A 15,097-nucleotide genomic window follows, 5' to 3' on the forward strand; every position below is an offset into this window, starting at 1 on the left:
ACCCGGTGACCACGCCCGCGACGTCCAGAGGAGCGGGAGCAGGCGGGAGGCGTGGCGCTGCTGCAGTGGGCCAGGGGGGAGAGGCTCCCTGCCGCCCAGGCCCAACAACCTGGTGCGCGCTCACCACGCAGGCCTGGCGGCTGCTCTTGGGGCGCCTGGAGCCTGGCCCCGGCGTCTACGGCCATACCACCCTGAACGCGCCCGATCTCGTCTCATTTCGGAAGCTAAGCAGGGTTCTGCCTGGTTAGTACTTGGATGGGAGACCGCCTGGGAATACCGGGTGCTGTAGGCTTTTGCCCGCCACTTTTTTTGCGGCCGCCACGCCCCCGGACCCTATGCAGACACCCAACTTGCCTCAGGACCCTTGGCCAGCAGGGGTCGGCAGGGTGGGGGGGGTAGTGGAAGGTGAAGTCGGGGCCGACGCTTGGCCCTACAGCCTCGCAGCCCCGGCCTCAGGCCAGGCGCCTCGGCCCGGTCTGCCACCCACAGCCCTTTCTTAGTCCTCTGCCCTCCCGCAAGCGCAAGCGGTCAACCGACAGCGCTTCGCCACGCCCCTAAGCCTGACCCCAGAGCAGGAGCCCAGGGCTGCCTGCCGGCGCCAGCCTCCAACCGGCCTTGGGCGGCTTTCTCCAGCCAAGGCAGTGCCGGTCCTTGTCACCTCAAAGCCGAGCACAGGGGTGACCATCCCTCTGGCTTCACCTGTGCCCCGGGACAGAGGCTCCGGGTGTCCCCGGGCCGCGGGCCGAGGAGAGTCCCAGCCGCCCCACCCCACCGGAGGCCTCCATCTTTGCCGGCAGGCACCGCGGCCCCTACCCCCAGCACCCTTCCTTTTCCCACTAGAGCCTGGCGCCCTCGGTACCCGCCGTCCGTCCGCGGCGGCCCCCTGCGCACAGCCACAAAAGAGCCCGGACAAACCAGCGGAGGGAGGGAGCGACACACCTGCGAGCGCGCGGGCGTTGCCCCCCGCCCCGGGGCTCCAGGAGAGACCACCACAGGGGAAAAGCAGGCATGCAGGCAGGGACACAACCCACAGCAGGAGAGTGCCTGGGCCTGAGCCTCTCCTCCCGCGTGCAAGACCCCGGGCGGGGCTCAGAAACCACCGGCACTCCGCAGACCCTGGAGGCCTGCCCCGGGATCCCCCGGGCACTGACTTTTTAACGGAGCCCAGCCCCGGGCGCGACCGCACTCTTGTGGAGGAGCTGCCACTTCAACACAGCCTCCGTGAGTCTGTCCCAGTCAGTGACCCAGCCTGTGTGTCCCTCCTTCCTCCCACCCGGACTCCCAACTCCTGTCTCTCTGGCTTCTGTCACCGCCTGGGAAGTGGCAGAGGCTCCGTGGAGCCATGGGTGGCGTGAAGGGGCCTTGCTGAGGGCAAGGAGTAACCCGGTGACCACGCCCGCGGCATCCAGAGGAGGCTGGAGCAGGCGGGAGGCGTGGCGCTGCTGCAATCGGCCAGGGGGGAGAGGCTTCCTGCTGCCGAGGCCCAACAACCTGGTGCGCGCTCACCACGCAGGCCTGGCCGCTGCTCTTGGGGCGCCTGGAGCCTGGCCCCGGCGTCTACGGCTATACCACCCTGAACGCGCCCGATCTCATCTGATCTCGGAAGCTAAGCAGGGTTCTGCCTGGTTAGTACTTGAATGGGAGACCGCCTGGGAATACCGGGTGCTGTAGGCTTTTGCCCGCCACTCCTTTTGCGGCCGCCACGCCCCCGGAACCTATGCAGACCCCCAACATGCCTCAGGACCCTTGGCCAGCGGGGGTCGGCGGGGTGGGGAGGGTAGTGGAAGGTGGGGTCGGGGCCGCCGATTGGCCCTACAGCCTCGCAGCCCAGGCCTCAGGCCAGGCGCCTCGGCCGGGTCTGCCACCCACAGCCCCTTCTTAGTCCTCTGCCCTCCCGCAAGCGCAAGCGGTCAACCGACAGCGCTTCGCCACGCCCCTAAGCCTGACCCCAGAGCAGGAGCCCAGGGCTGCCTGCCGGCGCCAGCCTCCAACCGGCCTTGGGCGGCTTTCTCCAGCCAAGGCAGTGCCGGTCCTTGGCACCTCAAAGCCGAGCACAGGGGTGACCATCCCTCTGCCTTCACCCGGGCCCCAGGACAGAGGCTCTGGGTGTCCCCGGGCCGCGGGCCTAGGGGACGCCCAGCCGCCCCACCACACCGGAGGCCTCTGTCTCCGCCACCAGGCACCGCGGCCCCTCCCCCAGCGCCCTTCCTTCTCCCACTAGAGCCCTGCGCCCTCGGTTCCCGCCGGCCATTTGCGTCGGCCCCTGGCGCACAGCCACAAAATAGCCCGGACAAACCAGCGGAGGGAGGGAGCGACACACTTGCGCGAGCGCGGGCGTTGCCCCCGCCCCGGGGCTCCAGGAGAGACCACCACAGGGGAAAAGCAGGCAGGCAGGCAGGGACACAACCCACAGCAGGAGGGTGCCTGGGCCTGAGCCTCTCCTCCCGCGTGCGGAACCCCGGGCGGGGCTCGGACCCCACTGGCACTCCGCAGACCCTGGAGGCCTGCCCCGGGATCCCCCGTGAACTGCCTCCTTAACGGAGCCCAGCCCCGGGCGAGACCGCACTCCGGTAGAGGTGCTGCCACTTCAACAGAGCCTCAGTGCGTCTGTCCCAGTCCGTGACCCAGCCTGTGCGTCCCTCCTTCCTCCCCCCACTGAAGCCCAACCCCTGTCTCTCTGGCTTCTGTCACCGCCAGGGAAGTGGCAGAGGCACCGTGGAGCCACGGGTGGCGCGAAGGGGCCTCGCTGAGGGCAAGGAGTAACCCGGTGCCCACGCCCGCGGCGTGCAGAGAAGGCAGGAGCAGGCTGGAGGCGCGGCGCTGCTGGAGCAGGCCAGGGGGGAGAGGCTCGCCGCTGCAGCCCAACAACCTGGCGCGCGCTCACCACGCAGGTCTGGCGGCTGCTCTTTGGGCGCCGGAAGCTCGGCCCCAGCGTCTACGGCCATACCACCCTGAACGTGCCCGATTTCGTCTGATCTCAAAAGCTAAGCAGGGTCGGGCCTGGTTAGTACTTCAATGGGAGACCGCCTGGGAATACCGGGTGCTGTAGGCTTTTGCCCGCCACTCCTTTTGCGGCCGCCACGCCCCCGGACCCTATGCAGACCCCCAACTTGCCTCAGGACCCTTGGCCAGCGGGGGTCGGCGGGGTGGGGGGGGTAGTGGAAGGTGGGGTCGGGGCCGCCGCTTGGCCCTACAGCCTCGCAGCCCAGGCCTCAGGCCAGGCGCCTCGGCCGGGTCTGCCACCCACAGCCCCTTCTTAGTCCTCTTCCCTCCCGCAAGCGCAAGCGGTCAACAGGCAGCCCTTCGCCACGCCCTTAAAGCCTGACCCCAGAGCCAAAGCCCAGGGCTGCCTGCCGGCGCCTGCCTCCAACCGACCTTGGGCGGCTTTCTCCAGCCAAGGCAGTGCCGGTCCTTGGCACCTCAAAGCCGAGCACAGGGGTGACCATCCCTCTGCCTTCACCCGGGCCCCAGGACAGAGGCTCCGGGAGTCCCCGGGACGCTGGCCGAGGGGACGCCCAGCCGCCCCACCACCCCGGAGGCCTCCGACTCCGCCGGCAGGCACCGCGGCCCCTCCCCCAGCGCCCTTCCTTCTCCCACTAGAGCCCTGCGCCCTCGGTTCCCGTTGGGCATCCGTGGCGGCCTTTGGCGCACAGCCACAAAAAAGCCCGGACAAACCAGCGGAGGGAGGGAGCGACACACCTGCGCGCGCGCGGGCGTTGTCCCCGCCCCGGGGCTCCAGGAGAGACCACCACAGGGGAAAAGCAGGCAGGCAGGCAGGGACACAACCCACAGCAAAAGGGTGCCTGGGCCTGAGCCTCTCCTCCTGCGTGCGGAACCCCGGGCGGGGCTGGGACCCCACTGGCACTCCGCAGACCCTGGAGGCCTGCCCCGGGATCCCCCGGGCACTGCCTCCTTAACGGAGCCCAGCCCCGGGCGCGACTGCACTCTGGTGGAGGTGCTGCCACTTCAACAGAGCCTCAGTGCGTCTGTCCCAGTCCGTGACCCAGCCTGTGCGTCCCTCCTTCCTCCCCCCACCGACTCACAACCCCTGTCTCTCTGGCTTCTGTCACCGCCAGGGAAGTTGCAGAGGCCCCGTGGAGCCACGGGTGGCACAAAGGAGCTTCGCTGCGGGCAAGGAGTATCCCGATGCCCACGCCCGTAACTTCCAGAGGAGGTGGGAGCAGGCGGGAGGCACGGCGCTGCTGGAGCCGGCCAGGGGAAAGAGGCACGCCGACGACGCGGCCCAACAACCTGGCGCGCGCTCACCACGCAGGCCGGGCGGCTGCTCTTGAAGCGCTGGGAGCCTGGCCCCAGCGTCTATGGCCATACCACCCTGCACGCGCCGGATCTCGTCTGATCTCGAAAGCTAAGCAGGGTCCGGCCTGGTTAGTACTTGAATGGGAGACCGCCTGGGAATACCGGGTGCTGTAGGCTTTTGCCCACCACTCCTTTTGCGGCCACCACGCCCCAGGACCCTCTGCAGACGCCCACCTTGCCTCAGGACCCTTGGCCAGTGGTGGTCGGCGGGGTGGGGGGGTAATGTTAGGTGGGGTCGGGGCCTCCGCTTGGCCCTACAGCCTCGCAGCCCAGGCCTCAGGCCAGGCTCCTCGGTCCGGTCTGCCACCCACAGCCCTTTCTTAGTCCTCTGCCCTCCCGAAAGCGCAAGCGTTCAACCAGCAGCCCTTCGCCATGCCCCCTAAGCCTTACCCTAGAGCTGGAGCCCAGGGCTGCCTGCCGGCGCCAGCCTTCAACCGGCCTTGGGCGGCTTTCTCCAGCCAAGGCAGTGCCGGTCCTTGGCACCTCAAATCCGAGCACAGGGGTGACCATCCCTCTGCCTTCACCGGAGCCCCGGGACAGAGGCTCCGGGTGTCCCGGGGCCGCGGGCCGAGGGGACGCCCAGCCGTTCCACCCCACCGGAGGCCTCCGTCTCCCCCGGCAGGCACCGCGGCCCCTCCCCCAGCGCCCTTCCTTCTCTCACTAGAGCCCTGCGCACTCAGTTCAGGTTGGCCGTCCACGGCGGCCCCTGGTGCACAGCCACAAAAGAGCCCGTACAAACCAGCGGAGGGAGGGAGCGCCCCACCTGCGCGTGCGCGGCCCGCGCCCCCGGGCTCCAGGAGAGACCACCACAGGGGAAAAGCAGGCAGGCAGGCAGGCACACAACCCACAGGAGGAGGGTGCCTGGGCCCGAGACTCTCCTCGCGCGTTGAGGACCCCGGGCAAAACTCGGACCCCACCAGCACTTTGCAGACCCTGGAGGCCTGCCCCGGGGTCCCCCGGGAACTTCCTCCTTAAAGGAGCCCAGCCCCGGGCGCGACCGCACTCTTGTGGAGGAGCTGCCACTTCAACACAGCCTCCGTGCGTCTGTCCCAGTCCGTGACCCAGCCTGTGCGTCCCATTTTCCTCCCCCCCCAATGCCAACCCCTGTCTCTCTGGCTTCTGTACCCGCCAGCGAAGTGGCAGAGGCCCCGTGGAGCCACGGGTGGCGCGAAGGGGCCTCGCTGCGGGCAAGGAGTAACCCGCTGCCCAGGCCCGCGGCGTCCTGAGTAGGCAGGGAGCAGGCAAGAGTCGCAGTGCTGCTGAAGCCAGTCAGTAGGGAGTGGCTCGCTGCCATCACTGCCCAACATCCTGGCAGGCGCTCACCTCTCAGGCCTGGCGGCTGCTCTTGGGGCGCCTGGAACCTGGCCCCAGCGTCTTCGGCCATACCACCCAGAACACGCCCGCTCTCGTCTGATCTCGGAAGCTAAGCAGGGTCTGGCCTGGTTAGTACTTGGATGGGATTCCGCCTGGGAATACCGGGTGCTGTAGGCTTTTGCCCGCCACTCCTTTTGCCGCCGCTGAGCCCCTGGACCTCCTGCAGCCGCCCAACCTACCGTAGGACCCCTGGCACCTAACACTACCACTAGTCCTAGGCCTAACGCTTGCCCTACCCGTAACCATACATGTGGGCCTACGCCAACCACCTTCTCTTCACCTAACCATAACCCTAGCACTACCCCTTGCCCTAGACCTACGCCAAGCACTACGTCTAGTCCTAGGCCTATTTCTAGCCCTACACCTATCCCTAACCATAGGCCTACCAGTAGCCCTACACCTAGCCATAGCTCTATCCCTAGCATTAGGTTTACTCCTAGTCCTATCCCTATACATACCCCTTGATCAATGACTACCCATACCCTAGGCCTACCGCTACCCCTAGTTCTAATTCAGGCCCTAGGCCTACTTCCACTACGAACTCTAGTCCTAGACCTAGCACTCGCCCGACGCCTACCACTACACCTTGCCATACCATTAGCCATAGCCCTAACACTTGCACTAGGAATAACCCTGGACCCACCCCTAGTCATACCACTAATCTAGCCGTAAATTTATAACTAGTCCTAGGAATAACCGTAGCCTTACCCCTACACCTAACCCTAGCGCTATCCCTAGCACTAGATCTATCCCTAGTCCCATGCGTATAACCACCGCTAATCCTTGGCCTACCCCTATACCTACCCCTACCCCTACCCCTACAAATTATCCTAGGCCTACACCTAGCACTCCATCTAGTCTTCGGTCTATCCCTAGACCTACCTCTACATCTACCCGTAGCCGTAATCCTGCCCCTAGCCTTATCCTTAGTCATAGGCGTGAAACTACCCCTACACATTGGCCTACCACTAGCCCTACATCTAGCTATAGCCGTACACCTAACTGTAGGCCTACTCCTAGTCCTACACTTACACCTACCCTTGCCCTATGCCTACCCCAGCGCTACGCCTACCGCTCCCACTAGCCCTAGCTCAGGCCCTAGACCAACGCCCAGTGCTCCCTCTAGTCTGAGGCCTAGCACTTGCCCGTCGCCGACCAGTACACCTTGCCCTACCGTTAGCCAGAGCACTAACCCGTGTCCTACGAAATCACCCTGGACCCACCCTTAGCCACACCCGAATCCAGCCCTACACCTGTTCCGAGTCCTAGGACTACCCGGAGGCCTCCCGGGACACCTACCCCTAGCTGTCGGCCAACCCCTACCACTACCACTACTTTTAGGCCTAACATGAGCCCCAACTCTAACACTGCCCGTGGGCCTCTGCCAACCACTAGCCCTTCACCTAACCCTACCCCGAGCACGACCTCTCGCCCTAGGCCTACTCCTAGCACTACCTTTGGTCCTACGATTACCCCTGGCCCTACAGATCCACCTACCTATAGGCCCACCCCCATCCCTTCCAATAGACACAGTTCCCACTCCTGGCCCTAGGCCTACTCCGAGGTTTACCCCGACACCCACCCCTTGCCCTATGCCTACCCCAGCGCTACGCCTATTGCTCCCACTAGCCCTAGCTCGGGCCCTAGACCAACGCCCAGTGCTCACAGTGGTCCGAGGCCTAGAACTTGCCCGTCGCCGACCAGTACACCTTGCCCTACTGTTAGCCAGAGCACTAATCCGTGTCCTACGAAATCACCTGGACCCACCCTTAGCCACACCCGAATCCAGCCCTATACCTGTTCCGAGTCCTAGGACTACCCAGAGCTTTCCCGTGACACCTACCCCTACCCCTCAGCCAACCCCTATCACTACCACTAGTCCTTGGCCTAACATGAGCCCCAAACCTAACACTGCCCGTGGGCCTCTGCCAACCACCTGCCCTTCACCTAACCCTACCCCGAGCACGACCCCTCGCCCTAGGCCTCCGCCTAGCACTACCTCTGGTCCTACCCCTACCCATGGCCCTACAGCTCCCACTACCCATAGGCCCACCCCATCCCTACCCCTAGCCACAGCTCCCACTCCGGGCCCTAGGCCTACTCCGAGTTTTACCCCGACACCCACACCTTGCCCTTTGCCTACCCCAGCGCTACGCCTACCGCTCCCACTAGCCCTAGCTCGGGCCCTAGACCAACGCCCAGTGCTCCCTCTAGTCCGAGGCCTAGCAGTTGCCCGTTGCCAACCAGTACACCTTGCCCTACCGTTAGCCAGAGCACTAACCCGTGTCCTACGAAATCACCCTGGACCCACCCTTAGCCACACCAAAATCCAGACCTATACCTGTTCCAAGTCCTAGGACTACCCGGAGCCCTCCCGTGACATCTAACCCTAGCCCTCGGCCAACCCCTACCACTACCACTAGTCCTAGGCCTAACATGAGCCCCAAACCTAACACTGCCCGTGGGCCTTTGCCAACCACTAGCCCTTCACCTAACCCTACCCCGAGTACGACCCCTCGCCCTAGGCCTACGCCTAGCACTACCTCTGGTCCTACCCCTACCCTTGGCTCTACAGCTCCACCTACCCATAGGCCCACCCCCATCCCTACCCCTAGCCACAGCTACCACTCCTGGCCCTAGGCCTACTCAGAAGTTTACACCGACACCGACCCCTTGGCCTATGCCTACCCCAGCGCTACGCCTACCGCTCCCACTAGCCCTAGCCTGGGCCCTAGACCAACGCCCAGTGCTCCCACTAGTCCGAGGCCTAGAACTTGCCCGTCGCCGACCAGTACACCTTGCCCTACCGTTAGCCAGAGCACTAATCCGTGTCCTACGAAATCTCCCTGGAACCACCCTTAGCCACACCCGAATCCAGCCCTATACCTGTTCCGAGTCCTAGGACTACCCGAAGCCCTCCCGTGACACCTACCCCTACCCCTCCACCAACCCCTATCACTACCACTAGTCCTTGGCCTAACATGAGCCCCAAACCTAACACTGCCCGTGGGCCTTTGCCAACGACTAGCCCTTCACCTAACCCTACCCCGAGCACGACCCCTCGCCCTAGGCCTACGCCTAGAACTACCTCTGGTCCTACCCCTACCCATGGCCCTACAGCTCCCCCTAAACATAGGCCCACTCCCATCCCTACCCCTAGCCACAGCTCCCATTCTGGGCCCTAAGCCTACTTTGAGGTTTACCCCGACACCCACCCATTGCCCTATGCCTACCACAGCGCTACGCCTACAGCTCCCACTAGCCCTACCTCGGGCCCTAGACCGACGCCCAGTGCTCCCACTAGTCCGAGGCCTAGAACTTGCCCGTTGCTGACCAGTACACCTTGCCCTACCGTTAGCCAGAGCACTAATCCGTGTCCTACGAAATCACCCTGGACCCATTCTTAGCCACACCCGAATCCAGCCCTATACCTGTTCCGAGTTCTAGGACTACCCGAAGCCCTCCCGTGACACCTACCCCTAGCCCTCGGCCAACCCCCATCACTAGCATTAGTCCTTGGCCTAACATGAGCCCCAAACCTAACACTGCCCGTGGGCCTCTGCCAAACACTAGCCCTTCACCTAACCCTACCCCGAGCACGACCCCTCGCCCTAGGCCTACGCCTGGCACTACCTCTGGTCCTATCCCTACCCCTGGCCCTACAGCTCCCCCTACCCATAGGCCCACCACCATCCCTACCCCTAGCCACAGCTCCCACTCCGGGCCCTAGGCCTACTCCGAGGTTTACCGCGAAACACACCCCTTGCCCTTTGCCTGCCCCAGCGCTACGCCTACAGCTCCCACTAGCTCGGGCCCTATACCAACGCCCAGTGCTCCCTCTAGTCCGAGGCCTAGCACTTGCCCGTCGCCGACCAGTACACCTAGCCCTACCGTTAGCCAGAGCACTAACCCGTGTCTGACGAAATCACCCTGGAACCACCCTTAGCCACACCCAAATCCAGCCCTACATCTGTTCCGAGTCCTAGGACTACTCGGAGCCCTCCCGTGACACCTACCACTAGCCGTCGGCCAACCCCTACCACTACCACTACTTTTAGGCCTAACATGAGCCCCAACCCTAACACTGCCCGTGGGCCTCTGCCAAACACTACCCCTTCACCTAACCCTACCCCGAGCACGACCTCTCGCCCTAGGCCTACGCCTAGCACTACCTTTGGTCCTACGACTACCCCTGGCCCTACAGATCCCCCTACGCATAGGCCCACCCCCATCCCTTCCAATAGACACAGTTCCCACTCCTGGCCCTAGGTCTACTCCGAGGTTTACCCCGATACCCACCCCTTGCCCTATGGCTACACCAGCGCTACGTCTACCGCTCCCACTTGCCCTAACTCGGGCCCTAAACCAACGCCCAGTGCTCACTCTACTCCGAGGCCTAGCACTTTCACGTCGCCGACCAGTACTCCTTGCCCAACCGTTAGCCAGAGCACTAACCCGTGTCTGACGAAATCACCCTGGAACCACCCTTAGCCACACCCGAATCCAGCCCTACACCTGTTTTGAGTCCTAGGACTACCGGAGCCCTCCCGTGACACCTACCCCTAGCCCTCTGCCAACCCCTACCACTACCACTAGTCCTAGGCCTAACATGAGCCCCAACCCTAACAATGCCCGTTGGCCTCTGTCAACCACTAGCCCTTCACCTAACCCTACCGCGAGCACGACCCCTCGCCCTAGGCCTACGCCTAGCACTACCTCTGGTCCTACCCCTAACCCTGGCCCTACAGCTCCCCATACCCATAGGCCCACCCCCATCCCTACCCCTAGCCACAGCACCCACTCCGGGCCCTAAGCCTACTCCGAGGTTTACCCCGACACCCACCCCTTGCCCTATGCCTACCCGAGCGCTACGCCTATTTCTCCTACTAGCTCGGGACCTAGACCAACACCCAGTGCTCCCACTGGTCCGAGGCCTAGAACTTGCCCGTCGCCGACCAGTACACCTTGCCCTACTGTTAGCCAGAGCACTAATCCGTGTCCTACGAAATCACCCTGGACCCTCCCTTAGCCACACTGGAATCCAGCCCTATACCTGTTCCGAGTCCTAGGACTACCCGGAGCCCTCCCGTGACACCTGCCCCTAGCCCTCGGCCAACCCCTATCACTACCACTAGTCCTTGGCCTAACATGAGCCCCAAACCTAACACTGCCCGTGGGCATCTGCCAACCACTAGACCTTCACCTAACCCTACCCCGAGCACGACCCCTCACCCTAGGCCTACGCCTAGCACTACCTCTGCTCCTACCCCTACCCCTGGCCCTACAGCTCCCCCTAACCATAGGCCCACCCCCATCCCTACCCCTAGCCACAGCTCCCACTCCGGGCCCTAGGCCTATCCGAGGTTTACCCTGACACCCACCCCTTGCCATTTGCCTACTCCAGCGCTACGCCTACCGCTCCCACTAGCCCTAGCTTAGGCCCTAGACCCACGCCCAGTGCTCACTCTAGTTTGAGGTCTAGCACTTGCCCGTCGCAGACCAGTACACCTTGCCCTACTGTTAGCCAGGGCACTAACCCGTGTCCTACGAAATCACCCTGGACCCACCCTTAGCCACACCCGAATCCAGCCCTACACATGTTTTGAGTCCTAGGACTACACGGAGCCCTCCCGTGACACCTACACCTAGCCCTCAGCCACCCCTACCACTACCACTAGTCCTAAGACTAACATGAGCCCCAACCCTAACACTGCCGGTGGGCCTCTGCCAACCACTAGCCTTTAACCTAACCCTACCCCGAGCACGACCCCTCGCCCTAGGCCTACGCCTAGCACTACCTCTGGTCCTACCTCTACCCCTGGCCCTACTACTCCCCCTACCCATAGGCCCACCCCCATCCCTACCCCTAGCCAGAGCTCCCACTACGGGCCCTAAGCCTACCCCGAGGTTTACCGCGACACCCACCCCTTGCCCTATGCCTACCCCAGCGCTACGCCTACCGCTCCCACTAGCCCTAGCTCGAGCCCTAGACCAACGCCCAGTGCTCCCACTAGTCGATGGCCTGGAACTTGCCCGTCGTCGACTTCTACACCTTGCCCTCCCGTTAGCCAGAGCACTAATCCGTGTCCTACGAAATCACCCTGGACCCACCCTTAGCCACACCCGAATCCAGCCCTACACCTGTTCCGAGTCCTAGGACTACCCGGAGCCCTCCCGTGACACCTAACCCTACCCGTCTGCCAAACCCAACCATTACCACTAGTTTTAGGTGTAACATGAGCCCTAACCATAACACTGCCCGTGGGCCTCTGCCAACCACTAGCCCTTCACCTAACCCTACCCCGAGCACGACCTTTCGCCCTAGGCCTACGCCTAGCACTAACTCTGGTCCTACCCCTACCCCTGGCCCTACAGATCCCCCTACCCATAGGCCCACACCCATCCCTTCAATAGACACAGTTCCCACTCCTGGCCCTAGGCCTCCTCCGAGATTTACCCCGACAACCACCCCTTGCCCTATGCCTACACCAGCGCTACGTCTACCACTCCCACTAGCTCTAACTCGGGCCCTAAACCAACGCCCAGTGCTCACTCTACTCCGAGGCCTAGCACTTTCTCGTCGCCGACATGTACATCTTGCCCTACCGTTAGCCAGAGCACTAACCCGTGTCCTACGAAATCACCCGGGACCCACCCTTAGCCACACCCGAATCCAGCTCTACACCTGTTTTGAGTCCTAGGACTACACGGAGCCCTCCCGTGACACCTACCCCTAGCCCTCTGACAACCCCTATCACTACCACTAGTCCTTGGCCTAACATGAGCCCCAACCTTAACACTGCCCATGGGCCTCTGCCAACCACTAGCCCTTCACCTAACCCTACCCCGAGCACGACCCCTTGCCCTAGGCCTACGCCTAGCACTACCTCTGGTCCTACCCCTACCCCTGGCCCTACAGCTCCCCCTACCCATAGGCCCACCCCCATCCCTACCCCTAGCCACAGCTCCCACTCCGGGCCCCAGGCCTACTCCGAGGTTTACCCTGACACCCACCCCTTGCCATTTGCCTACTCCAGCGCTAAGCCTACCGCTCCCACTAGCCCTAGCTTAGGCCCTAGACCCAAGCCCAGTGCTCCCTCTAGTCCGAGGCCTAGCACTTGCCCGTCGCCGACCAGTACACCTTGCCCTACCGTTAGCCAGAGCACTAACCCGTGTCCTACGAAATCAACCTGGACCCACCCTTAGCCACACCCGAATCCAGCCCTACACCTCTTCCGAGTCCTAGGACTACCCGGAGCCCTCCCGTGACACCTACCCCTAGCCGTCGGAAAACCCCTACCACTACCACTACTTTTAGGCCTAACATGAGCCCCAACCCTAACACTGCCCGTGTGCCTCTGCCAACCACTAGCCCTTCACCTAACCCTACCCCGAGCACTACCCCTCGCCCTAGGCCTACGCCTAGCACTACCTTTGGTCCTACCCCTAACCCTGGCCCTACAGATCTCCCTACCCATAGGCCCACCCCCATCCCTTCCCATAGACACAGTTCCCACTCCGGACCCTAGGCCTACTCCGAGGTTTACCTTGACACCCACCCCTTAACCTATGCCTACCCCAGCGCTGCGCCTACCGCTCCCACTAGCCCTAGCTCGGGCCCTAGACCAACGCCCAGTGCTCCCTCTAATTTGAGGCCTAGCACTTGCCCGTCGTCGAACAGTACACCTTGCCCTACCGTTAGCCAGAGCACTAAACCGTGTCCTACGAAATCTCCCTGGAAATCCCTTTAGCCACACTCGAATCCAGCCCTACACATGTTTTGAGTCCTAGGAATACACGGAGCCCTCCCTTGACACCTACACCTAGCCCTCAGCCAACCCCTACCACTACCACTAGTCCTAGGCCTAACATGAGCCCCAAACCTAACACTGCCCGTGGGCCTCTGCCAACCACTAGCCCTTAACCTAACCCTACCGCGAGCATGACCCCTCGCCCTAGGCCTACGCTTAGCCCTACCTCTGGTCCTACATCTACCCCTGGGCCTACAGCTCCCCCTACCATAGGCCCACGCCCATCCCTACCCCTAGCCACAGCACCCACTCCGGGCCCTAAGCCTACTCCGAGGTTTACCCCGACACCCACCCCTTGCCCTATGCCTACCACAGCGCTACGCCTATTGCTCCCACTAGCCCTAGCTCGGACCCAAGTCCAACGCCCAGTGCTTTCACTAGTCCGAGGCCTACAACTTGCCCGTCGCCGACCAGTACACCTTGCCCTCCCGTTAGCCAGAGCATTAATCCGTGTCCTACGAAATCACCCTGGACCCACCCTAAGCCACACTCGAATCCAGCCCTATACCTGTTCCGAGTCCTAGGACTACCCGGAACCCTCCCGTGACACCTACCCCTAGCTCTCGGCCAACCCCTATCACTACCACTAGTCCTTGGCCTAACATGAGCCCCAAACCTAACACTGCCCGTGGGCCTCTGCCAACCACTAGCCCTTCACCTAACCCTACCCCGAGGACGACCCCTCGCCCTAGTCCTACGCCTAGCACTACCTCTGGTCCTAACCCTACCCCTGGCCCTACAGCTCCCCCTACCCATAGGCCCACCCCCATCCCTACCCCTAGCCACTGCTCCCACTCCGGACCCTAGGCCTACTCCGAGGTTTACCCCGACACCCACCCCTTGTGCTATGCCTACCCCAGCGCTACGCCTACCGCTCCCACTAGCCCTAGCACGGGCCCTGGACCAACGCCCAGTGCTCCCTCTAGTCCGAGGCCTAGCACTTGCCCGTCGCCGACCAGTACACCTTGCCCTACCGTTAGCCAGAGCACTAACCCGTGTCCTACGAAATCACCCTGGACCCACCCTTAGCCACACCCAAATCCAGCCCTACACCTGTTCCGAGTCCTAGGACTACCCGAAGCCCTCCCGTGACACCTACCCCTAGCCCTCGGCCAACCCTCACCACTACCACTAGTCCTAGGCCTAACATGAGCCCCAACCCTAACAGTGCCCGTGGGCCTCTGCCAACCACTAGCCCTTCACCTAACCCTACCCCGAGCACGACCCCTCGCCCTAGGCCTACGCCTAGCACTAACTCTGGTCCTACCCCTACACGTGGCCCTACAGCTCCCCCTACTTATAGGTCCACCCCCATCCCTACCCCTAGCCACAGCTCCCACCCCGGGCCCTAAGCCAACTCCGAGGTTTACCCCGACACCCACCCATTGCCCTATGCCTACCCCAGCGCTACGCCTACCGCTCCCACTAGCCCTAGCTTGGGCCCTAGACCAAGGCCCAGTGCTTCCACTAGTTCGAGGTCTAGAAGTTGCCCGTCGCCGACCAGTACACCTTGCCCTACCGTTAGCCAGAGCACTAAACCGTGTCCTACGAAATCACCCTGCACCCATTCTTAGCCACACCCGAAACCAGCCCTA

Source organism: Rhinolophus hipposideros (assembly GCF_964194185.1).
Source record: "Rhinolophus hipposideros genome assembly, chromosome: 1".
Lineage (NCBI taxonomy): Eukaryota > Metazoa > Chordata > Mammalia > Chiroptera > Rhinolophidae > Rhinolophus > Rhinolophus hipposideros.